The sequence below is a fragment of the Thunnus albacares genome, chromosome 18, assembly GCF_914725855.1.
Source record: "Thunnus albacares chromosome 18, fThuAlb1.1, whole genome shotgun sequence".
Lineage (NCBI taxonomy): Eukaryota > Metazoa > Chordata > Actinopteri > Scombriformes > Scombridae > Thunnus > Thunnus albacares.
This window is the reverse complement of record NC_058123.1, coordinates 2,440,849-2,467,517: the sequence shown is the minus strand read 5'-3', so window position 1 is coordinate 2,467,517 and position 26,669 is coordinate 2,440,849. Positions and strand designations below refer to the sequence as shown.

Genomic DNA, 26,669 nt, shown 5'->3' with positions numbered 1-26,669 from the left:
CGCCAGAGAGTTGAAGGTGAGTCAAAGATACTGCGTGAGGTGAAGAAGAGTTAAAAGTCGTCCTCTTTCTTTTAGTCATAACCATAGACTGTATAAAAACATGGACGTAGTTACCGTGACGTCACCTGTTGGTTTCTGAAGAGCGGTTTTGAAGCTCAAAGCGAGCCGCTCATGAAACTGCACTTTGTAAACACTGATGTTATAACGAGGCTCCTGCAGCCGACTACAGTCGTCCTGCTTGTCTTCACTACACACAGATATGGGTTTTACTTACTGTCACAATAATGTGAGTAGTGAGCAATCAGAAAAGTCAGAATAGAGACTCTCTATTCTATAATTATTCTATAGTTGAAAAGTCAAGATTTTGCTGCTCCAAGTCATAGTGATACTGAGGCCAAAATTGAATATATATATACAATATATATACAATACTGAAGCCTGAATGTCACCAGCTGCAGGATCACTACAGTATGTCTTGTATAGATTCGGTTAAAAACTATAGCAAACAATTCCTTGAAGTCCTCGCATCTATGACGAGAGCATGATGATGAGGCGTGTACCCAACCTCCAACCTCCTGTCACCTCCGGTACAGTGAACCCATCTGAAATAACTTACGATGTGTTCCAACCTGCGTTGAGTCTGGTTGAATGGGACTCTGGTTGGTTTTCCTCCTTAGTACAAATCGTTTGGGCAGATCTGAACACACAGAGACAATTTAGAAGACGTGATCCAACCTTCATCTGACCGACTACAAGGCTGCAAGTTTGAGCTAATTAATTTGTTTCTGTTCTTTTGTTCCCGCTTAATTTGAGTTCAACTCGACCTCGGCGTATAATTGGAATATTCTCACAATTCAGGATGATGCTCTGCTACATTATTGCTTAACTGTTATAAACTTACGATACCCAGTGATGTTTATTCTATGAGGAGAGGATGTCTGCTCTCAACCAATTAAAGACATTTTTATATGAGAAATAAACAGTACATGCATAGATGTGCTGCACACTTTGAGAAGTATTTGAAGGGTTTTTGAGGTCCAGGTGGATCTTTACTGAAAGTAGAAAGGATGAAACACCAGATCTAATATTCATTAGACATTATATCTGTATTCCAAATATGTGCACACGCCCACTTAGAGCTGCAACAATTAGTCGATTCAACAGAAAATTATCAATTATTATCAACTATTTTGATGATTGATTAATCATTTTGAGTCATTTTTTAAGAAACAAATTCTCATAAACATGAATATTTTCTGTTTTTTTTAGTCCTTTATGACAATAAACTGAACATCTTTGGGTTGTGAACTGTTGGTCGGGACAAAACAAGACATTCGATGTTGTTTCTTGGGCTCTTTCACTATTTTCTGACATTTCATGGACCAAACAACTATTCGATTAATCGCGAAAATAATCAACAGATTAATTGATGATGAAAAAAACATTAGTTGCAGCCCTACATCTGCTTAAAAAACAATTTGAGGGTTATTTGCCATCCGTGTTTGACTAGTGTTTGCTGTACAGCCTCACAGAGCTGCTGGCATGCTGTAGACCCTGAGTTATGTTTCAATAATGGATATTTCCTGCTGTAAGAAAGCAATCTTTGGTAAAACTGGCAGTTTCCACAGGTAGAAACACAGTTTTCCTAAAGCGATTCACACTGAATGATGCACAAACACTCGGCTGAACACTTACAATAATCACTAAAGTAAAGGATGAGTTGTAAAAATCTGTCTCAGATGTGACAAATCACTGCTGCGTCCACTCATCACTCTTCTTTAAAATAGAAGCAGAACAACAACAGCAACAGCAACAACTAAGTTTACAGAGAGAGAGAGATAGAGAGATTCAGAGAGGAGAGCGAGACTGAGCCGACAGGGATTGTGTCTCGCTGAGTTGTGTTATCAAAGTGATGGCTGCCATTTCTCCCAGCTGACACCTGTGTCTCATCCCTATCTCACACTGTGTGTATGTGTGTGTGTGTGTGTGTGTGTGTGTGTGTGTGTGTGGTTGCATGTGTGCAGCGAAACAGTGTGGGTGAGAATGACTTTCTGTACCTGACGGTGATGATTACAGGTTGCCAGGAATTTAAAGTCAGGAAACAGCACGAACGCTGAGCGCCGGTGTCAGAGAAAAAGGAAAAAAAAAAAAGGGAGTGATGAGTGAGGAGGGATACAACTCTGGGAGACAGTAAAATACAGCGTTACTGATTGATGTGACCGTGAGCGTTGATCAGAAGCAGTGAGCAGGAAGCAGTTCGCAAAACGTCAGAAACAACAAATACCTGTTTGCTTCCCAGTCGGGTGGTGATAAAATATGAGAAACAGGAGATGTGAAGGTTGAATCGTTCCAGCTTCACTCTGTGCAGAGAATTCATTATCACGTAAACAAAAACACAACAACAAAAAGAAACTGTTTGGTTTCCCAAAAACGTGACATCACAACATAACATAATAATAATAGAATGATGTCACTAAAGGTATTGATGGCTTCCATATTTTGTTTGTTTGGCACCATCGATACATTTTTGACATGACTAAGGCTCGACGAATTTGATAATTAATCGTTTTGAGTTATTTTTAAGAAAAAATACTCTGATTATAACTTCTCAAATGTGAATATTTTCTGGTTTCGAGAAAATAATCACCTGATTAATCGATAATGAAAATAATTGTGATTTGCAGCCCCAGTTCTTATATCTCCTCTGTCCATTCATATGTTCTATGGATTATTTGATTTAAAACAACTGGACATAAAGACAAAACAACAACATTTTAATTCATATTTTTAGTTTTTTTCCCCATAAAAAGTCACCTACAGCATGTATAATAATAATACTACTCATATGAAAACATGGTGGCATTTCTGAACAACCTAACTCTGCCATGAGACTATAAATTAAGGAAATTAAAAATGCCCATAAAAAAAAAACCTGCAGATCAAAATTTCTAATGTATTTTTTAGTGTAAATGTATTGATGGCTTCCATATTTTAAGGCTCAGTTCTTATTAGAGCTGCAATGATTAGTCAATCAACAGAAAATGAATCCCCGACGATTTTGATAATTAATTGTTTTGAGTCATTTTTAAGAAAAAAATGTTCAAATACTCTGATTATAACTTCTCAAATGTTTTGGAAAATAACTGCCTGATTAATCGATAATGAAAATAATTGTGAGTTGCAGCCCCAGTTCTTATATCTCCTCTGTCCATTCATATATCGTATTTCTAATGTATTTTTAGTGTAATTTCCCTTTACTTTGTTGACATGTTATGTAAGGGGTCAGGGGCAAAAATGAGAAAGGGACACTAAGTGAAATTTGAATTCTGTTTTTGTGTAAAGAGATATAAAGTATAATGATACCATTCATATATGTTCTATGGATATAACTGCACATAAAGACAAAACAAGTACAACATTTTAATTCATATTTTTTTATTTTTTTCCCATAAAAAGTCACCTACAGCATGTATAATAATACTACTCATATGAAAACATGGTGGCATTTCTGAACAACCTAACTTGGCATGCCTGGGTAACTCTGTAAATTAAGGAAATTAAAAACGCACATACAGAATCCTGCAGATCAAAATTTCTAATGTATTTTTAGTGTAATTTCCCTTTATTTTGTTGACATGTTCTGTAAGGGGTCAGGCGTAAAAATGAGAAAGGGACACTGAGTGAAATTTGAATTCTGTTTTTGTGTAAAGAGATATAAAGTATAATGATACTGCAGTTATTGTGGGTATTTTACTATTTTTCAAAAGAGGACATTTCTGTGGAAACGGTGTCTAATCGTTAAACCTTTGAGTGGTTGTTTCCCATAGCAACAGTTGACTGACAACTCCCGTGGTGCGCTGCTGACAGGTGAACCTTATATCTCTGTACAGCCTCTGAACAGTTACACCACAGTTTGAGTCTGAAGTCCCTTTAAGTTAACCTGACGTATGAGAAGTTGTCCTTGGAAACTGAAAAGGGCAGGCACTCAAAAAATACTTTGCAGGTGATTGGATGAACCGTCTGTCCATCGCTGTCTATCACAGTCGTACCTTGCGAGGCCTTGCAAGGTAACCTTAAAGTCCTGCTGACAGCCGCTACAGCTGCTCCAAATGATTCCCTTTCAGAAAGCATTAACATCTCTAGAAATACTGAGTCACTGTTTTCAATGAGTCATTCTGGTCTCAATCTCTAAATTCAGACCCTCTAATAAATGTGCTGGTGGTCATTTTGAAAATGACTGTTCCATTAATAAGATTTGAAGACTTACAGTAGCTTTGATGTCTATGTGAGCGTTGATTGACAGCTGTGATTGACAGTTGGCTCACCTGCTGCTCTGCCCGACTCTGTGACTCACACTGAGTCGCACTATGGTTGCAATATTTCACTAAGTTTAATGTTGCTTGATTAGTAAGCTAGCGTTAGCTTGGGTCTGAGGTAATAGCATGGATGTATAATAAGAGCTGGATAGGACGCCGCCGCCGCTCAGCCTTGCAGCCAATTTTTCCCAGTGGCTACTCGCAGTATTGCAGCCAAAAATCCCCCTACGGCCCAAAAAGGATTTTCCCCATAGACCACCATTGTAAAAGAGACGCCTGTAAAATTGTGGACAGGACACCTCGAACTGCAAACAACGTCAATTATGAACTTTTGATCCATGGAGGTTTTGTGTTTGTAAAACTTTCCTCAAGCCGAGAAAAGCGATTTAAAAATCTGTGACGTCATCACAATGTAAAGTCTGTGGGCCGAGCGGGATCTCGGGAACACTACTGCACATATTCAGTGGGCCGCACTACGCGGAAGCAAACCCAGAAGCTAGAAACTTTTTTTGGCGTATGCGCCAGGCGAGCAATTCCTATAGGAATGAATGGGCACCATTTTTAGTCCCGTATCCAGCTCTTATAATACATCCATGGGTAACAGGGTGTGTTTCCAGAGCATGAAAGGCAACATCCTGCACTCCTTATCTGGAAGCTCCTGGCTCTAAATGCCAAACATAAGCTCCAACTCTGGGCTTCAAACACCTGCTGAGTCACTGGTAGCTCCTGCACACTCAGGGCGAGGTTTATGAGGTAAATGGTGCAATGCAAATCTGAAATCACACAGCACAGCCCAGACTAGTTTCCTGTCATCCATATGTGTTAACCATTGATTAGTCATGTGTCTTAAATGTCTACATGCATGCTCTGCTTTTGTAAGTAGTCCATTTCTCCTAATGATTGACAAATGATCTAACATTTGATAAAATAAAAAACCTGCCTTTTCATCTTTGGGTAAAGATTTAAGACTCTTTCCAAAGCCTCAGACATCAGTTAATGTACATTTACAAATGAATGCTATTGTCTGTGAGCTGGACACCAACAGATACCGATACTGACCCGGAGCTGCTGACTGTGACGACACACTGAGCCAGACTGTGTTCAGCCACAAAGGAGGACACAATATCACAAGTGCTCAAGGACATACAGCTTATCCAGGAGAGCAGACACACACAAACACACAGGTTTGTTCTTCTATCATTGTTAGGACCGTCGCTGACATAATGTAGTCCTTCATGGGCAAACAGGCCTGTGTTAAAACAATGAATGGGGCTGTGTTGGTGGGAACGTGTTGGTACCAATGAGACAATGAGATATGATGCAGGAAGTCCAGTTGGAATAAGTGTTTAAAGACTTTGTAATACTCACAGACAGGATATAAATATCATGATGGCAACTGTTTTATCTTTTGTTGCAAAGATCATGAGACAAACAGTCGACTACAGCATTCACATTCCAAAGTAATCCACCAGGAATGTGCTGTTTCATGTACGGTATGTGATTGACCGAAGCAGCTTTGTTGAACGACGTCACGTTGCATTGCAGCAAAAGTTGAACCGGATTCAACTTTTTTTGTCTGACCATCGTGTTATTTTGCTGAAGCCCCTCTGCGTCCACGCACTGCCCCCATTCAAATGAATAAAAAAGGCTGCAGTTTTATCAGACAGAGCTCAAGTTTGGGCAAATTAATTTGTTTCTGTCCTTTTGTTCCAAACTCAACTCTCATCTCTAGTGGCGAGCTTGGTTTATACTTGATGTATTCTCAGCATATTCTCGCAAGGCTGGTGATGCTCTGTTCATATCAAACATGAATGAGACAAAATTATGAAGATAATAATAAATCCTGTGTAACTTTTATTAACACAGATAAAGCTCACATCATTTAAAAACTGTTAAAACCTATAATGCCCGATGACATTCTCATTCATCTCTTTAAGATGTCTGCCCTCAACCAATTAAAGACAAAATTAAATGTTTTGTATGAAAAATAAAAAAAACAAAATATGCTTAAATGTGTTGCACTGTGAAACTTTGAGAAGTATTTTTTTTTTTTTTATAGTTTTTATAGTCACTTTTCATTATTGAACATGGAAAAGACGACACTTGTGACTGAAAATTGGACCAAATCTAAGATTCATTAGGAGAAACACTTACACATGCATATATGTATTCCAAACATGGGCAACTTTATTAGCTCATGTTGGTCTAAACACAGCCTTAGCCTCTAAATGTAACATTAAACTCTAAAAAAATCCATTTGCAGGTCCATCCCAAAGGGAGGGCTGGCCAAACTGTCCTCACTCAAATTAGTCCTCACAAAGATAGACATACAAGTACACATACACACACACACACACACACACACACACAGAGATATACAATACATACACACTAGAGGTGTAAAAGTCAGAGTGTAGCAGATGGTCTTTAACAAAGCATGAGGGACTGCTCAGGGCCTTGGGGTGGTGTATATGTTTGCATGTCTGCCAACAGGTGCCTGCATCTGTTGACTCGTAATTCTACTTTGTGAGGACTGATTTCAGTTTGAAACCATCGTAGTGAGGATGTTTTAACATTATAGGGACATTTCTACATTGTGAGGACATTTCTGCATTATGGGGACATTTAGGCATTGTGAGGACATTTCTGCATTATGGGGACATTTAGGCATTGTGAGGACATTTCTGCATTGTAAAGATATTTCTGCACTGTGGGGAAATTTCTGCATTCTGAAGACATTTGTGCATTGTGAGGATTTTTCTGCATTATGGGGACATTTAGGCACTGTGAGGACATTTCTACATTTTGAAGATATGTTTGCATTTTGGGGACATTTCTACATTTTCTGAGGGTTAAGACATGGTTCTAAGGTTAAGGTTAGGTTAGGCCAAGGGGCTCGGGAATGCATTATATCAATGAGGGTCCTCACAAGTACAGAAAGACATGTTTATGTGTGTGTGTGTGTGGCTTCTCTTGCATACATGAATAAGGGGCCTTTTCATGAGCTCTAGATTGAGTCCTCGTGAGGCTTCATCCTTCTGTCAGTGTAAGTGTTAATGGAGTTCCTCAGTTTGCGGCTCCTTTAGTTACAGCGGAGTAATGACTGGAGGAGATGGAGATGCTGAAGGGGGAAAAAAAATAAAGAAAAAAGGACAGACAGAATAGAGCTTCTGCAGAAGGGAAAGAACAACACGGGGAGTTAATAATCTGAATAAATGCATTAGCTTGTTTGTTTGTGTGTGTGTGTGTGTGTGCATAGCATGGCAGAGTCTCCTCAGCTGTGGGATCCTCAGAGAGATGTGCATCGCTGATAACTTTGAGGTTCAGGAAATTAATATTTGGCAAGCTGTTAGGGTCTGCCGAGTGCTCAGCCTCATCTGTGTGCACAGGTTGTCTTCAGATTATATGAGGATGCTGAGTGGTGCCTGTTTTTCTCTGCATTCATGACTCACTTAAAGTCCAACTGAAATTAAATGTTTGTTTTTTTTCCCGCTGCTACAGCATTTATATCTGCTCGACTATAAAAAAAAGTTGCTGTGAATCTCACAGTAACTTACTGGCATCTGGACTGTGTTTTACCAGCTGTTCGTAAATCTGTCTCTTAACTTTTTGTTACAGCTTCGTCTGAACCCCAGCAGATTCCCCAGTGTTTCTCGTGTTTTCCCCCCTACTCTGTGTTTCCAGTGCTCCCGTCTGTCTCTCCCTGTATGTGTGTTGGTGTAGGTGTGGCTCCCTTTCCTCACTATTCTGGCTCTGTGCTCCACCTGCCTTCAATCGGACCATCTTCTCCCTCAGTCTACACGCCTGCGATCAATCATCTCACCTCCTTTCCAGTATATCAACCCCCGGTTCTTCACCCATTCTTTGCCAGATTGTTATTTCAACCTCAGTGGTAGGCAGTGGCCAATCAGTGGCCAATCAGTGGCCAATTTAGTGAGCAAAATCCTTGTGTCAAGCTATCTATTGAGTGCTCACCTGTTTTTCTTGTGTCCCAGGATCATCTCCCTTCTGCTTGCCATCCTGCCTGCCTGCCAGCCGCCTCAAAGCTTCCAAGCTACCCCTGCCAGGTACGCTTCCCCTCACTCCCTACTCACTGCCACGCACCTCCATTACCCCTCTCTCCACCTGCTGTCGCCAGATCCTTTTCCCCATCATTCATCCAAGCCCACTCTCCGGCAATAAGTCTTTTTTCTCAAATCAACACCACTCTGTCCTTGTCCTGAGTTTGGCTCCCTCTTGAGTTCTTAACAGAATAATCTGGCCAAGATGGACCCAGTGGCTCTTGCAGGGTCCATGTTGGCTGGAACAATTGGGCCAACATGGACCTGCCAGGCTCTCGCCAATTAAGGCACTCTCGTGGGCCAGCACGATCAGTCAACGTCACCCAGATCAGAACCCAACTCAACCTTGTCTCCGCTTATCTCGTCCCTTCACCACCTGAACCCCAGCCCAACCTCCCCATTCCTGCACCCTCGCCAGCTCCCCTGTCCAAAGAGCCCCAGATTCCCTCACCGGAGCATTACACTGGAGATCTGGGCACCTGCAGGGCTTTTGTCATGCAGTGTGCTCTTGTTTTTGAACAGCAGCCCCTCACCTACGGCATAGAAAAGTCTAAAATATCTTATATAATGGGTTTACTAGCTGGGTCAGTCTAGCTTTAGCTCCTCTTTTGATGATTTTGTTTCAGAAATTAGAGGTTTTTTGACCATCCTATCAGGAGAAGGGGCGCTCCTAAATGCCTCCTCTCACTTCCCACAGTGTAGCTGAATTCTCTGTGGAGTTTAGTACTATAGCTGCTGACTCAGGGTGGAGTGATGAGGCGCTTCAGTGGATATTTTTAAACAGGCCTAGTGACCCAGTAAAGGATGCATTAGTGGCCTGGGATGAATCTGCTAATCTTGATATATATATACGTATATATATATATATATATATATATATATATATGTATATATATATATATATATATATATATATACGTATATATATATATATATATATATATATATATATATATATATATATATCCCGTAGCCATCCCTGCCAACGTCCTGCTCCTTCCCTCTACTTCACACGAGAGCAGGCCCAGGCCCTTCCCCGGTCTCCCGTGTTTTCCCCAGCTCCAAGACTCCATCTTCCCAAGGAGAGGAAACCATGCAGCCTTTCAGTAGCCAAACATCTCCGGAGAATGAAGGCTGGGGAGTGCACTACTGTGGTCAAGCCTGCCATTTCCTCACCACCTGTCCCCGTCAACCAAAAGAATAGGCTTGCCGGTAGCAATGGGAGGGCTGGTGAGCCAAACTACCTCTTCCCTTGTCCCTCAACCCAGAATGCAGCTCGAGGCCATGCTATATTGGAGCCAACAGTCCCTGCCACTGTTTGCCTTAGTGAACTGATGAAAATTTCCTGGAAGTTAGTCTTGTGGCAAAACCTGGCATCACCAATGAACCATTAGCTGCTCCCCTGAATGCTAATACTCTCAACAGCAAGCTCCTCGCTAACATCACTCACCGTACCAAACCCCTGCATCTCATCCTCTCCAGTAACCATTATGAGTACATCCAGTTCCGCCTTATCTCTTCCCTTCAATCCCCTGTAGTCTTGGGTCACCCTTGGCTAAGATCACACAATCCTCACATACACTGGTCCACTGGCAAAGTTGTCAACTGGAGCTCCTTTTGTGATACTTCATGCCTGCTATCTGCCCTCATCTCTACATTGCCCTTATCACTGTGCCATTGACCTCCTCCCTGGAGCCCCCCTGCCATGCAGCCATCTGTTTAACCTGTCTCATCCAGAAAGAGAGGCCACGGAGAAATACATCCATGAGTCCTTGACTGTTGGAATTATCTGGCTGTCTTCTTCCCCAGTTGGTGCAGGATTTTTCTTTGTTTCCATAAAGGACTGCTCTCTTTGCTCCTGTATCGATTACTGAGGGCTCAACACTATCACAGTCAAAAATAAGTATCCTTTGCCCTTGATAAATTCTGCCTTTAAACCCATCCAGGAAGCCACCATTTTTCCAAGCTGGATCTCAGGAATGCCTACAATCTGGTCAGAATCTAGGAGTCAATGGCAGACGGCTTTCAAAACATCCCTTCACCATTTTGAGTATGTGGTCATGCCTTTCAGCCTGACCAATGCTCCTGCCAACTCCCATGCCCTGGTTAACAATGTGCTACAAGACCTCCTCAACTGATCTGTCTTTGTTCATCTGGATGACATTCTGGTTTTCTCCTGCAACCCAGAAGAACATGTCATGTACATCAGACAAGTGCTTCAGAGGCTTCACATCAACTTCTACCCCCTTCTAATGGACCCTCAAAGGAGATGTGGCCTTCTCTGAGCTGAAGAAACAGTTTACATCAGCACCTGTCCTCATTCATCCTGACCCCTTATGACAGTTCATTGTGGAGGTTGATGCCTCCAACTTCAGGGTAGGGGCAGTTCTCTCCCAGCACTCAGCCACCGACCAGAAGCTTCATCCCTGCACCTTCTTCTCCTGCCGTTTGTCCCCTGCATGGAATTATGATGCTGGGAATCGGGAGCTGCTGACTGTTAAGCTCATCCTGGAGGACTAGAGGCACTGGCCTGAAGGAGCCAAACTGTTTATTGTGTGGATGGGCCATAAGAACCTTGCCTTCATCCAAACTTCCAAGCGTCTCAACTCCTGTCAAGCCTGGTGGTCCCTGTTCTTTGGTCGTTTTAACTTCCCCCTCCCCTACTGGCCAAGCTACCGAAACATCAAACCTGACACCCTCTCTCGTCAATATGTCCCTTAAGGAACCCCGCCAACCTTGATACCATTCTCCTAGTCTCGTAAAATTTTATTGTGAAACCTTTGATAATACGTTCAATAGGAAAATATTAGCACCTAACAACCATGCAAGTTCTTAATCTGGTCGTTTCAGAGTTGGCAACAATGGGTTAGCCTTATCTGACCAGTTCACTTAAGGTGGACCAGCTACTCTCATTGTAATGACAATCGCAGGCACTCTTAAACAGAGCAGAGAAATGAATTTAGTGTATTTATGTAGTCTCACACAGCTGTTCTGATTAAATGTGTCAGCGCATGTAAACACCAGAACATAAATCACATCCCATATAAACAGTTGATCCGAAATCTTCAATCGGAATGGTTTCATCAGAATTTTAAAAAAAGTGTGCATGTAACCGCAGCTACTGTTCACCACTGCTCCTCCATATCCCTGCATGCTGACAAATATCTCTAAGAGCACATTAAACAACTTCAGCGGGGAAGTAATTGCTACCTTTCTCTTCCATACTCCACGCCACTCGGTGTACTGTATACTAGTTTGTTTTTGATTGCACTTGTGCATGCTAATGCACTAATGTTTGTCTCTCCAGGCATTTCATTCCACTGGGTTTCAGTTAAGCGTCATGGTTGAATTTTTATAATTGGCAAGAAATGGGGGGAAAAAAAACAAAACAATGGCGATAGTGAATGTGTGTGTTCCAGTGACCATCATTGTGTGTGTGTTCGTGTGAAGAAGTGGGTCACGGATGTTTGTGTAGTAGTGCTAGTTGATGTGATTAACCATTGTGAGATGAAACATGAATAAAACAACATGTTTGACTGTAGTTTGTAACGAGACAGCTCCAGTAACGAGCCCTAGATTCCACTAATGACTGTTGTGGGATATTATATATTCACACACACACACACTCTGTACCGCTGCTACACCAGGAGAGCTGAAAAATGCACTAAAGAGCTTTCTGTGTTACTCTACTTAACTGTAAAATTGTTTGGGGGGTTTACTGGAAAGTTCTTTCAGGTTAGTCAAATTGTTTATTTATGCTTCTAAAGCAGAGGCCATGTGCACTTTTCTAATTGGATCTATCTGAACATGCTGGGATGTCAAAGAATATTTCTCTAATTGGCTTACAAATGGTTGTTCTTTCCCCATTTCTGCCATGTCACCTCCATAAAAATATGGCAGCTGAAATATAACCACATGTTAACACCACAGCTCAACATCTGTTACACAGGATTTACTCTGCAGACTCTGTGTTTTTATTTTTAGTAGTTAGTTGGTTCTGAATATTTTTGCTAGATTCATATTCGAAGTGAAAAATTCATGAGGTGGGTTTCAATTTCTTCATTAAAAAAGAAAAAAAAAAATTAGTCTCAACCAGTAAGTTGTTTTTGCACAGATTTGATGGCACAAACATCCAGAGTCCTCACATGATGAATTGTAATAACTTTGCATTAGCAATTAAGTTGGCGAACAATAAACCTGCTTATCACCAGCGGTTTAGCATTATCATTGTGAGCATGTTAGCACACTGATGTTGGCATTAATCTCCTTAGCCTCAGCTGCTAGCATGGTTGTAGATTCTTAAAGATGGCATATTCTGCACATTTCCAGGTCTATAATTATGTTCCGGGGCTCTAATGTAATATCTTTGCATTATTTACAGTTAAAAACTTCTTATTTATCTTATTTATGCAGCCCTTCAGTTCAGCCTCTGTCTGAAACAGGCCATTTTAGCTACTGTCTGTTTAAGACCCCCCTTCCCGATGAGCCTACTCTGTCCTGATTGGCCAGCTTCAGGAAGATTCCTCTGGCTCCAGAGGCTACGTAAACAAACTATAGCATTAGCTTAATTGGATAGCTAGCAGCAACTGGTTAAATCTGCTTGTTGTAGTCAACAGTCACAAACTAAAACTGAGAAGCTGCTTTTGTCTACTTGTGTCTGAAGTCAAGCACCCACAGTGTCAAGAATTATTAGCAGTTTTGAATGTAAATACATGTAAACCGCATTTGTGCTACAATGAAAGGTTTGACAGACAGATAGCAACAGTAACTAAGGGACCACTGAGATCACAGCATGGGCTCAAGACATCAGTTAAGTGCTCACGATCACTCTGTTCCCTCCATCATTATCTATGCAGCTCTCTCGCTTTCTTTAAGAGGAAAGACATCCAGTCAGGTTGACAATTAGTGAGTGAAGCAGATGAAAGCAGCGTTCTGACTCATTCTTTTTCTTTTCCCCTTTTCTCTGATCTGACAGTTCAGCTGCTCTCTCTCCCTCTCTGGTATCCTCATGTCTTACGCTGATCTATTACTCTTCTGTTTAATTTTAATCTGGAATGTCTCTTTATCCTCCTAGTGCTCTCTCCACTTATCCCTCCTCACTCTGCCTGAAGAGATTCACTGCTATCAGCACCAGCTCCTGTTACTCTGTATGAAAGAGAGTAGAGCAAGACGATGGAAAAAAAGACTAATTCAAAAGGAGTCTCCAAGACTTCATAGTTTATAGCAATTACATCAAATTTCTAACCATGTCAACTTGAAAATACATTTATATATTACTTGCTTCACCAAATGCATTTTGAAGGACATGACGGATGACAAATCAAAGGAAAAAACCCAATAAATGAGTGTTGAAACATAAGATAAGTGCAGATGTTTCCATACAAATCCATACACATTCCATACATGAGAGATAGTTGTGAGTGTGAAAATGATATGAGGAGGAGCACTGAAGTCTGTCTGTACATTATTTACAGCACCTAAAGAAGGTTCTAATGGTACTTTAGGGGGTCCTAGTGGTCACTGAGGAGGTTCTAAAGAATAGGATAAGTTTGTGAAGTGTAGTGGTCCTTCAAGACATTCTAGGACTCATCATTGAGGGGGTTCTAGTGGACCCAGAAGAGGTTCTTGTCACTATGTACAGGTTTTAATGGTCATTGAGGAGCCTCTAGTGGACCTTAAAGACGTTCTAATATCCATTTAGAGGTTTTAGTAGTCATGAAGGCGATTCTACTTGTCCTTTAGGAGGTTCTATTGGACCTTAAAAGGGTTCTAGTGTCCATTTAGAGGTTCTAGTGGACACTGAGGGGGTTCTATTGGTTCTTTAAGATGTTCTAGATGTCCAGAAAATGTTTATGAGGTTTAGTGGTCCATTTAGAGGTTGTAGTTGTGCCTGAACAAGTTCTATGCATCATTTCATCATAGGTTTTATTGGTCACTGAGGACCTTGTAGTGCTCCATTTAGAGGTTCTAGTGGACCTTTAAGAGGTTCTATTTTCTAGAGGTTTTAGTGGTCAATGAAGAGGTTATACTGGTCCTTGAGGGGGTTCTGTTGATTCTTAAAGCTTCTACATATCTAGAAGAAGTTTAGGAGGTATAGTGGTCTATTTAGAGGTCGTATTGATCATGGAGGAGGTTCAACAGGTCCTTTAGGGGCTCTATTGGTTCTTTAAGAGGTTTTAAATGTCTAGAAGACCTTAAAGATGTTTAGTGGTCCATTTAGAGATTCTAGTGGCCACTGAGGAACTTCTATGGGTTCTTAACGTGATTGTAGGTGTCCTTAAAGAGATTCTAGTGGTCCACTACTTTGGTCCAGACTGAAATATCTTGGCTGGATAAAAATCCTACTGACTTGGGTGATTCTCTGACTTGTCCTCTTTGGTTCAGATATTCATTGTTTTTCCCTCAGGGTGAATTGTAATACATTTGGTGTTTCTCTGACTTTTCATCTGGCACCACCAACAGGTCAAAATTTCCATTTTTTGTTCAATACTTTGGTATATGATCAATTACCTGCACAACTAATAACATTCCCATCAGCCTCAGCTGTACTTTGTGTTTAGTGCTGATTAGCAACTGTTAGCATGCTAACATGCTAAACTAACATGATGAACATGGTAAATGTGTTTAGCACCAGCACTAGCATTGCCATCATGAACATGTTAGCATACTAATGTTAGAATATGGGGTTGGAGTTTAGTTCTTAGGAGGGTTTTGAAGAGTTTCATATGCAGGGACTCTGAAAATAAACATAAAAAAACTGTGTAATCATTTGTTAAACTGTTTATTTAAAAAGATTGTATGGTGGACTGCTGGGCATTAAAATGCATTTCAGCTCTTCAACTTTTCACATTTTAAGTAAACTCCATTTATGAGTCTAAAATTAAAAGCCTCTTTCTCTTCACGGTCTGTTTTGACGTTTGTGTCACTGAGTGCATTTACATTGACATCATTCTGAATATTCAACTATTCTGCTCATTACTTTTAATGAGAGACCCAAATATAATTACTGTTGATGCCAAAAATAAAATGCATGACACTAATGCATGAGAACATCTTATGTCAGTCACTGTTTTGTTTGTTTGTGTGCAGTTTGCGTCCATAAAATCTGAGAGAGAATCTGTGTTTATCCAAGTGTGATCTAAAGATAAATGGCATGTTTAGGTAAATATAAAATGCTTATATCAAATATGACTTCAACATGGATGTAATGGCATCATATATGACATCACAGGCAGGATATATGAGCTGCTGATGTGTATATGTTGCTCTCAAATACATTCATACACACTTTTTCTTCTGAATGTGCATGTATGGAGTGATAAATGACTCACATCCACCTTCTCCACCCTGCACTGCACTCTGGATGCAGCCAACTGTCTGAATAGACTCAATAAAGCAGAGAATGAGGAGGGATTACATTTTGCCTAATAGTTCACAGATTATTCTGTTATAAATTGAATATAGGGCAGACAAATAGAGCCGCTAGTATTTTAAATACATATTTATAAAGCTCACTGAGTAGTGGGATTTGCTCAACCACATATACTTAAACTGCATGTGCTTCCACACAATGAGGAAGGGAGAGAGAGAAAGCACAAGCAGACATGACCTTATTGTGGTGGCTAAGACTCCACAAATGAATTTCATCTCTTGTCACATTCAAAATTCATCGCCTTTGTGCAGCAGTAACGTGCTCTGAAAAAAAAAAACAGTTTATCGTCATTTCGGTTCATGATCTGAATTTACTGAACGAGAAAATGAGTCGAGATCCACTTAGGAGCCTCTTCCTCCCTCACGTGAGAGACTGCACAGACGCAAATTAACGTTAACACATGCACATTCACATTTGCATATGTGCACATGCAAACTTAGAGGGTTATATGGATGGATTTTTTTTTTTTTTTTTTTTTAAAGTTTTTCCTCAATTACTTACACGTGTTTTCTGAAAGCATACCTCATGTTCTCAGAACTCTACGCACATATCCAAAAACACACACACACACACACACACAAAAGGCAAAACTCCACCAATCTCCTGCAAAATGAAACTCTGCATTCAAAATATTAGGTCAAATGACACACACACACCATCATATGAAGATATTTCTAAGGAACAATTAATCACTGATGTGTATGAATGGAAACACTGGAGACTTCAGTTTAACACTTACTATGTATGTACAGTAGTCTGTTGTAAAATATTTTTTGTATAATGTTGTAACTCAAATATAAAACACAAATATATTGTAATACTAATAAAATATGTTCTTTTTTCCCGAAAATACTGCATACATCCCAACAAACACAAAGTTGTATGTGTAAAGTGTTTTAAATATATAACAAATAATAGAAAAATATACTGTTTACAAAAAAAAAGGCTGCGTCTTGTCTTGTGTTTTGTTCTGGTCACAGTACCTCATCAACATCGCAGGCCGTGTTCTCCGTGGCCAAGCAGTGGGGGAAGTATCGCCTAGCTTGGTGCATCCAGCCCTGAAAAGCTTCTTCAGCTGTATCTGCACATGCATCTTCCATAACTTGCAGAAGAGGTACACGAGTATGTGGATTGTGGTCATAGACCTTCTACCTCCAGGCAGGCAGATTGAGAAATGGAGAATATGGTGGGAGATAAACTACTGAAAAGCAAGAGGTGGTCAATGAACCAGCTGCAGACCGGAGCAGCCTGGTAGAAACTTTCGTTGTCCCAGATGAAAACGTACCTGAGCTGGTCTGGGCCATCTATCTGGTCCGGTGGAATGAGAATGTTGTGTATTGTGTCCAGGAATGTGATGAGATGGGTAGTGTTGTAGGGGCCAAGGGTGGCATGGTGATGGATGACACCGTGGTGGTTAATGGCTCCACACATAGTGATGTTCCCTCCTCGCCGGCCAGAGACTTCGACAACGGCACACTGGCCAATGACATTCCCTCCCGTTTCCTCATCTTTTCTCAAGGTTGAAACCAACCTCATCAGTGAAGATGAATTCATTCTCCACTGCAGCTGCATCCAGCTCAAGAACTCTCTGAAACAGGCAACATGACTGTCAGAAATAGACCTAGAACAGTCAATATTGTGAAGTGCAAATATTGGGATGACAATACTGTAATATGTATACAGTGCTGATAGTGTGCATCAATTATGGGAATGTATAGGACTTGAACATAGTCATAGCGCAATTCTTTGACTCTTTCTGTGTTAATTTGAAAAGACTGTAGACCTTCCTCATCCTCATCTGGTTCTAGCGAGACACGTTCAAGTGTTGATAAACTGTCAGTATTTTGGAATATGACATTATTTTCTGTGATTTTACTTTGTATTTGCTTTAGTGTTATGGTGTTGTTTACTAGAACTGTGTTGACGACAGCGGTCTCCTGTTCAGGAGACAGAAGACGTTTCCTACCACCTTGCTGTTGTTTTCTTACAGTTCTGCAAAGGATACAAATAAAGTAAAATACTGTAAATAATGTGTAAGTAGGAATAAAGTTCCTAATCTCATATATACATGAAACATACTTTCTGTTTACAGTACTACGGTCCACTTGCAATACTGTACAACAGTAATCACTGAGTACTGTGTGGATATGCAGTAATACATTACTGCAATGACATCAGATTTCTTACTTATTCCCATTTTGGAAAGTCTGAGCAATGGATGCTTCTGTGAACCTGCTCGAGTTTGGTTGTATTCTGCTCAGCCTCCCACATTGTTAGACCAGGGTCAACCAAAGTGGCCTGAATCTCATCAGAGATTATGGCTCTCCTCGGTCTTGCTCTTCCTTTTCATCGTCCTCCTCGTCCTCATCTCGGATGTATAAAGAGATCTGATTACAGCGTCTGAGGCGGGAACCCATTCATTCATACAGTTGCTCAATGGTGCATGAAGTCAAGAATTTCACTTCCCGCTGTAAAGAAATGACCCAGATGAAAACATACTGCACACACTCTATGGGCCCCATGCACCCATAGAGCATGCTCGCTACAGACATCCTCCTGCTAAGATGGCTAACTTCCAATTTAGACCTCCACCTACCTTGAATGGGGTAAAACCATTCATCTGTGATGCTGAAATGTTTTTGGACTGAATGGATTAAATTCTGATAGTGAAACGAGTCATTTCACCCGGGTTGTGATGCTCAAATCTCAGATCTACAGATGTCTCTTTCACAATGCAAGTCTATGGGAAAAAGTCTTTTTGGATGAATCACGTGACGGACATGGAAGTCGTAATTACACAGTTTGGCCACTTTGTCAAATTGGCTTTAAAGCCTGGCGCTGTTCCTGGGGGCCCAGTCATTCTCCTCTTGCTACGTTGGCATCCATTACTCCCAAACAGAAGAGCTCACCTGTGGCCCTTTTACTGCTAAAGCTCTGATTGTGTGAGGAGTCAGAGTGGATAGTAGGAAATTAAAGTTTGGCATTTGGCAGAGATTTATTGAAGATTTATGAAGACTGTGCCAAATGAAGAGAATTGTGTGTGGTGTTTTGAAATAAATGTGGTTTAGAACTGCAATCTGAATGTAAAGCAGCAGCTTTTGTTTTAGCAGAATTGGTTCAGGGAGTTTTGGTACATGAATTACAGGTTGTGGTCATTGTGTCTCAAGCACCAGTGTTAGTGTGTAAACACTTATTTTGTCCAGCAGAGAGGAACACACACCAGGAGGGTAAAAAAACAAAGGCCCGAGTCTCTGGTCGAAATGAACGATGTTGCCACAGTCACTCCTCAGTCCAGAGAGGCAAACACACAACCATTAGCATCTGCCATTGTGCATTCACATGGAAAAAATATGGAAAACACTGCTGAAATTGTAAAGAGCTGTTATGCAATCGACTGCACAAAGATTAAGAATTCAGAAGTTTCTACAGACCGCCAACAACTTAAGAAAAGAGGTCATAGAGTATAAACTAAAGTAACTATCCAAGCACACAGTTTTCTAAAGGAGACATTAAATCGCACATTTTTTTTTTGTCTCCTACAGCAACACATCTGCTCCGTCAGTCACTTGTCCTGTGTTCTCCTGTTGAGAAGAAGTCAGAGAGCAAAAGTGAGAAGATTTATATCTTTTGGTTTCTTGATTGTGATCTCAAGTTTTACATTCATTTACATACTGTTCCTGTGTAGCTGGAGTGATAACATGTTCTATCATCAGCACAGCAGATGGTCACACTGAGTCTAATATACATAAATACAGGCCTGGAAAATCGCAAAATATGTTGTCTTCAAAGATTAAAAAGGAGTATTCTTTAGTGTAATTCTAATAAGTTTGATAAATACAGTATCCTGCAGGATCCTAGAGCTGCTATACAGCCTTTGTTAATCTTATCATTTACACCTGTGTCTTTCCTGCTATGACATATCAAAATCAGGGCACCATCAGGCTCATGAGATGAGATCCAATCAGGCAGAATAAGTGAAAACACTTATGTTGATGTGTCATGGCTGTGCAGGAGTCTTTAAGTAAAGGATCTGAATATTTATTCCAGCTCTGGATGGAAACTTGGCGTGTCTGATTGCAGTGCATCTCCCGAGGCTGGGACTGCCAACAAAGTAGAGTACATTACAGTGTGTAGCAATCATGCTCCAGTTTGCTTCAGATATGTATTTATCATGCTCTTTTATAACCACAAGTGAAACGCTATCCCTGCTCATAGCACCGACTGGCTGCCTCGTTCCCTCGTCGTCTGTATTTAACGGCTGTTTTCTTCCTTTGATAAACATTGATCGCTTTTAGCTTTTCAAAGATGTTGGAATTCATCTGACTTATTCATTTCTTACCTATCCACCAGGTTTTAAGGCTTAAAGGCGTTCGTTTTTCATTAAAAATAATTTATCCATTTTTGGACAGAATTCAGTCATAAATTGCTGAATTTGTTCATGTAAATGTTGTGAGGGGGCTGCGTGCTGCATCTATAGGGCTGTAAGATTAAATCTCGATTATTTTTAAGCGTAATTTTTTTTATTTCCTGCATAATGAAGGATTGAAACAACATGTTTTTGGGACATCATGTGCAATACAGTTGAGCAAGAATAATAAAAGAAGCATGTTTTTATTTTTTGGCAGTTTGAATCCCTCCCTATTTGGTACCTGATGTGCTATATTTACCACCCGACACTTTGAGAGTCCAAATTCTTGGTGTTAAATTTAAACACCACATCAAATTCCTCCTATAAAACAAAACATCATTTACATTACTTTATGGCAAAATCAAAACCCCACAATGCAATGCTGTCCTTAGCTCCTGTCATGACAGATGTCTCCACCTGTCACCACCAAGCGGCAACCTCCAGGGCTGAAAAATGAAGCCAATGCGGAAGTGCTAAAAACCTGCATTCTCTCTAATGGCCAGCAGGGGGCGACTCCACTGGCTGCAGAAAGAAGTCCAATTGTATGGAAGTCTATGAGAAAATGACCCTACTTCTCTCTTGATTTATTACCCCAGTAAACTGTTTCCTAATGAGTTTCAAGTCTTCTTCAATACAGCATGATGTTCATTTTGTAAATTATGCTCCCATTTAATTTAAATTTGACGATAAAGCAGGGTATGCTTTAGGGTGTGGCTACGTTGTGATTGACAAGTCGCTACCATGGCGATAACATTGCTTATGTAACATAACCATTGCGTATAGGCGTAGCTGCTGCTGTTTCACAGTATATTTTCAGTTCACTGAAGTTAAATGTAACACTGTGGTCGCCTAAAAACAGTCTTGTTCAGCATTTGGTTTTAATAAAAGACCTATCAATGAGTCGGATGATCAGTTTTTCCAGTTTTAGGCCTGTTTTTCACTAGTGAAAATTAGCATTAGCATTAGTATTATCGCTGTTAATCATAGATTGTAAATGCACTGTGTTAACCACGCTAGCAGCTAGCGCTATGATCAGCTCCAACCTCTCGTCCAAATATGGACACTTCTGGCTCCAAAAATCAAACATGGTGACGGCCAAATCCAAGATGGCGATGGTCAAATCGCTACACTTGAGGCTTCAAAACGGCAGTTTGCAAACCAATGGATGACGTCACGGTGATTACGTCCATATTTTTTACAGTCTATGGTTGTAACAAATGACGATTCACATGTGTCTGATGATGATTCATGTCTAAACAGGAAAAAGAACAGTCGTCACAGAGGATGAATCAAACACAGAAGCGCTAAATTTTCATTCCCTCGTCTGGAGGTGAGATACCGCATGTGGGGAGTTAACGACGTTACACCTCAAATTAAGTCTTAATTAACCGTCACACATGTGCTGTGATTACAGTGTAATATATGTTGGTATATGTGCTGCAGTCTGTGAAGATTCTCAGTCATTCAGGTTTTAGTAAGAGCAACTGGACTTGTTTTAACACTGATAATAAAAATAAAAATATGATTCAACACGTATCGAGATGTATAATTTGATATGATTTGGCTGCAATTATAAATTTATATTTTTTTTACATTTTTTTGTAATAATTATGACTAAAATAAACATTATTTTTTAATTTCTTATTGCTAACACTAAATAATAAATACTAAAGACTGGGTAACTTTCAGCCACTAAAATGCTGCTGACTGCTGGTTTACATCAGTGTCTGAGTCAGTGTTCTCCATCTGAGTATGCTCTTCAATAACACTGTATAGACTCATGTCCCTGTGGTTTTAGTTTTTATCTTTATTTCTGTGTTATGCCGAACATCTGGCCCATCTCACATGGGATTACAAGATAGCGCTTTCTTACAAAACATGCATTTTCCATCAATATATACAGTAAAACATATTCAGAAGCAGGTGGAAAAAGAAGAGAAAAAACAAAAAAACAGAAGTTCCCAAATGAACTGCTCACAGAGAAGAACCATTAAATATCTACAGATTATCTCCATAAAGAGCTTTTCTTTGTCTTCTCCCAGACTTTCTCTAACTGGCTCATTTATGTTTCATGTGTGAACAGCCAACTCGGTCTTTGTGCATCATCCATATTCACAAAATCAATATGTATGTTTATCTTAGTAAACAAAGCACTGTGCAGTTCCCAGGACAGTAGAAAACACAGTGGAACTCACTCTCTAAATCATTCAGACAGCACATGTAAATAAAACAGCTTGTGGCTTCAGAAACAGTTTTGCCTTTAAGGAGCTCAGGGTCAGTTGGACATAGCATTAGCTGCTCACGCTAGCATTAGCTGCTCACGCTAGCATTACTCACCAAGTGTTGAAACTCCTTTCAGTTACTTTCTGTGCACACATTGTTTTTATATATTAGTAGGCAGATGTGTGTTTCCCCCGGTTTATTTTAATGTAAACATCAGGGGGAGTGCATAATTTGGCTCAACTGTGTATAGTCGAATCTCTGTTTCAGTTGATCTTTACACCCTTAATAGTAATACACAGAACAAGGTGCAAGTGTATTTGTTCTATTCCTTTTTCTAATTTATTTTACTAGGATCCAATACTTGTTGTGATCCTCTGACTTTTCATATAGAGCCATCAGTGTAAAATTTTGTCTGATACTTTGGTTGATGATGAAATACCAACCAGCAGCTCCCACATCTTGAGGCTGAAGGACGTTAAAGATCCACCAACGGCCGACGGATTGTCACAGTACACATTTTGCTAAGTTTAAAGGACGAGTTCCCAGTGTTTCCAGTGTGTCTTAAACCAGCAGTCAGGTGTCCATGTGAGCATTGAAAGAGGTTTTCCTCGCTGTAATCATTCCTCCTGTTCATACTGGATATTAAAAGATCCTTCAAATGTGCTTTCAATGGAAGTGATGGAGGCCAAAATCCACAGTGTGTCCACACAGTCATTTAAAAGTTGAGGTGAAGCTTCTATTCAGCTTCAGCAGTCTGAGTTAGTCATATCAAGTGGATATCTGACACATTTACAGTCTTTTTAGCATCAAATTCCCTCTTTGTGTTTCCTCGGACAGTGTTTCCCTGTTGAGCTGCAGGTGGAAGTATAGTAACAAAAAGAGGAACTTTAGCACTAAAAAGACTGTAACGTTGAAAGATATCTACTTGATTTGACTCATTTGGACGCTGAAGCTTCATATTAGCTTCAGATAAACTTCCAAATACATTTTTGCACAGAAGGAGGACTGTGGATTTTGTCCTCCATCACTTCCATTGTAAGGTCATTATGAAGGGATCTTCTAATGGTCAGTATGAACAGGAGGAATGATTACAGCAAGAAAAACAGCTTTAATGTTCATTTGGGATCCTGACTGTTGATTTAAGAAACGCTAAAAAAATGATTGAACCCGTCTTTTAATGTTAGTTGATTACAAATCCTGCCTTGTTTGCACAATTTGGCTAAAGTAGCTAACGTTAGCTAGTCCGGTAGCGGGACGTGTAATTTGGCTAAAGTAGCTAACGTTAGCTAGTCCGGTAGCGGGACGTGTACCCACAGCGTGAAAGGAAACACCTCACACTCCTTATTTGGAAGTTCCTGGCTCCAAACAGAAAATCTGCAACTCTGGACTTCAAACCAACTCCGGTGTAACCAACGGGTGACATCACACCTCGCTACGTCCAGCTTTATATATACATGCTATAATAATATATATAAAGACAAGTGCAGCCTCACGGAGCTGCTAGCGTGGCTGCAGACTCTCGGTTTTGTTAAATGTTCTCTAAAATACGCTTCTATGCTTAATGTGAAGCACTTTATGAATGATCTCTGTGTGGTTGTAAATAAATGAGCCTCTCCTGCGTTGGCCGGAGGAGGAGGAGAGGGAGAGAAAGGAGAACGGAGGAGGTACGGGGAAGAAAGATGGATCTCAAAAGGAGGAGAGAGGGAGTCTTCCAATGAGGAGATGAATGATCCTGCATTTCTTATCACGTTCTTGCACATGGTGTGTACATATGTGTGTGTGTGTTTGTTTGTGTGTGTGTGTGTGGCTCTGCGTCTAATTCTTTCTGTAAATCAGTTTTTTCTTCCCCTTCGGTCCAAACACACACACACACTCTTCCTCCTCCTGTCCTCTCCTCACAGGCTGATCTGGTCGTATTCACAGCGTATTGAATTGCTTTTGTGCGTCGTGTTAATGTTGTTGACAAATTACAACGTGTAAACAGCAGACTGTGTGAACGCGCTCCCTCGGCGGCGGCGGGATAATGGAGGAGAGATTCAGCTGTTTATTCAGTGTTTTTCATAGGATTGTAGCTCGCGGCTAGCTGTCCTCTCTTTTGTCATGGCTGTTGTGTTAAAGACAGTGTGTGAGTGTGTGTGTGCATACATCAGCGTGTTTCAGAGTGTGTGTGTGTGTGTATATAGCCAGAGGTAAAGGACGTGTCCTTTTGGAAGTGACTGTGTCTTATTTCTCAGCAGGTCTGGCTCTTTGTGTGCAGTATTAATCTTACCCAGGGTGGCAGAGATGCTTCTGTGGTTCAGATGAAAACGCTGGAAGAAGCAGAAGAGCACGCAGGTCATGTTTGTTTTTTAATCCGTCTCTTTCTGGAAAAAAGGAAGCAAGAACGATCAGGTTGACTCCACTGAGTTCATCTCATCAAAAAAACTACTAATATTCATTGATGACATTTTATTCCATGACGAAAACAACAATAACTTTTGAGAAACCGTGATGAAATTTACGTTTTTAACCAATAAATAAAAAGTAAATGAACAAATGAATGTTAACGTCCTGTTGAAGGAGCTGCGTGGAATCATACGTTCTTCTCGGAAGAAACAGATTTATGGACTGTTAGTATGATTTTTATCTGACCCTATGTATTTCACTGATTTTGGGTGTTGGACATGTGACATAAACAGTCCAGAGTCTGCATGTCACCTTAGGTAACATGGTATGGCCCTTCGGGGGGACCTTAGAGATACAAACAATGGATCCATGGTCAAGTTTGGAACTGTTCCAGATGTGGGTTGTTGTGACACATAATATGTTGTGAGGCAGCTGTCAATTACATGATTGGATGGCTCCCAACTGACCTAGTGCCCATGGAAAACCTATGTTATTCATGTGATAAGATACAGATGTGTAACCCCATATAAGCTATGCACCGACAGGGGTACGGTGCCCAGACCATCTTTATACATGGAATGGACCCGATGGTCCATCGTCTAATAAACGTCTACAAAATAAGAACTTCGTCAGCTCTTCCTTTGAACGATATCATCACACATCCTTCCTTTCATGGACTAAATTCATCTACAATCCACTGAGAATAAGACGAGAAGCAGCATGTGGATCAGGTTAAATTAGTTCTGAGACTCTTTTCACGCTCTCAGGTTGATAAATGCACGCTGGAAAACTCAGCTTTTCAGTGAATTCATGTGTAAAGATGCTTTTCTAGAAAGATTAAACAGCTCATCACTGTACGATTAGACGTATTGTTATGTCATTAGAGCTGAATATCAGCACTGATCTCTCACTAAATCCAGAATCCATTCAATTCAATTCTTGATTCGATGACATCAGATAAATATAATACTGTATTCAGATCTTCTCAGTTCATCCTGAGCAGCAGTGTTGTTTCCTTGAACTGTAAACAACATTTCCTGGTTATAAAACTACGGACTGATGATTTCTTTCTTGAGCAAATGCAGAAACACTTGACACATCTATATTTTTAGGTCTACATGTGCAAAACAAAAATAATAAAAGACCTGCAGCAAGGACTTCATCATAATGCTGTCCCATCCAGCTACACATGGACCGTCGGTACAAACATCTACTTTAATGATCAGTGTGAGGACAGACAGCAGAAACTGAGAATCTGCTCCTTAATTCATCTGCATTGTTGGAAGACATCAGTCTGATATCTGCAGACGGCTGCTGGCTGCTGTTAGAGCGACAGACTGAATACAGTAGAAACTGTTCAGTAGCAGCTTCACAGTCGGAGGTAATATCTCGTTAATAAACACAAACCGAGAGCTCAGACCAGTGTGTTGAGTCTTTTATCAGTCGAGTGCATGGATGTATAATAAGAGCTGGATAGGACGCCGCCGCTCAGCAGCCTTGCAGCCATTTTTTCCCAGTGGCCACTCGCGGTATTGCAGCAAAAAGCATTTCCCCCATAAACCACCATTGTAAAAGAGACGCCTGTAAAACTGTTGACAGGACGCCTCGAACTGCAAACAACGTCAATTATGACTCTTTCTATTATGAACATTTGATTCATGGAGGTTTTATGTTTGTAAAACTTTCCTTGAGCTGAGAAAAGCGATTTAAAAATCTGTGATGTCATCACAAAGTAAAGTCTATGGGCCGAGCGGGAACTTGGGGGCGGGGCCAGTGGGGGAAACACTACTGCACATATTCAGTGGGCCGCACAGCTAGCTAGAAACTTTTTTTGGCGTATGCGC

The 26,669-nt window shown here is 40.5% G+C and overlaps 2 long non-coding RNA genes across 2 annotated transcripts; one reads left to right on the top strand and one right to left on the bottom strand.

Moving 5' to 3' along the window:
- The first annotated feature begins 5,751 nt into the window (after nucleotides 1-5,751).
- LOC122969031 lies at nucleotides 5,752-21,863 on the top strand. Its single transcript, XR_006398918.1, has 3 exons — nucleotides 5,752-8,208; nucleotides 8,312-8,383; nucleotides 21,478-21,863. It is a non-coding gene; the product is annotated as an uncharacterized LOC122969031 (long non-coding RNA).
- On the bottom strand, nucleotides 16,233-25,450 carry LOC122969032. Its single transcript, XR_006398919.1, has 2 exons — nucleotides 24,710-25,450; nucleotides 16,233-19,390 (listed from the first exon to the last, which is right to left on the bottom strand). It is a non-coding gene; the product is annotated as an uncharacterized LOC122969032 (long non-coding RNA).
- Between the last annotated feature and the right edge of the window lie 1,219 nt (nucleotides 25,451-26,669).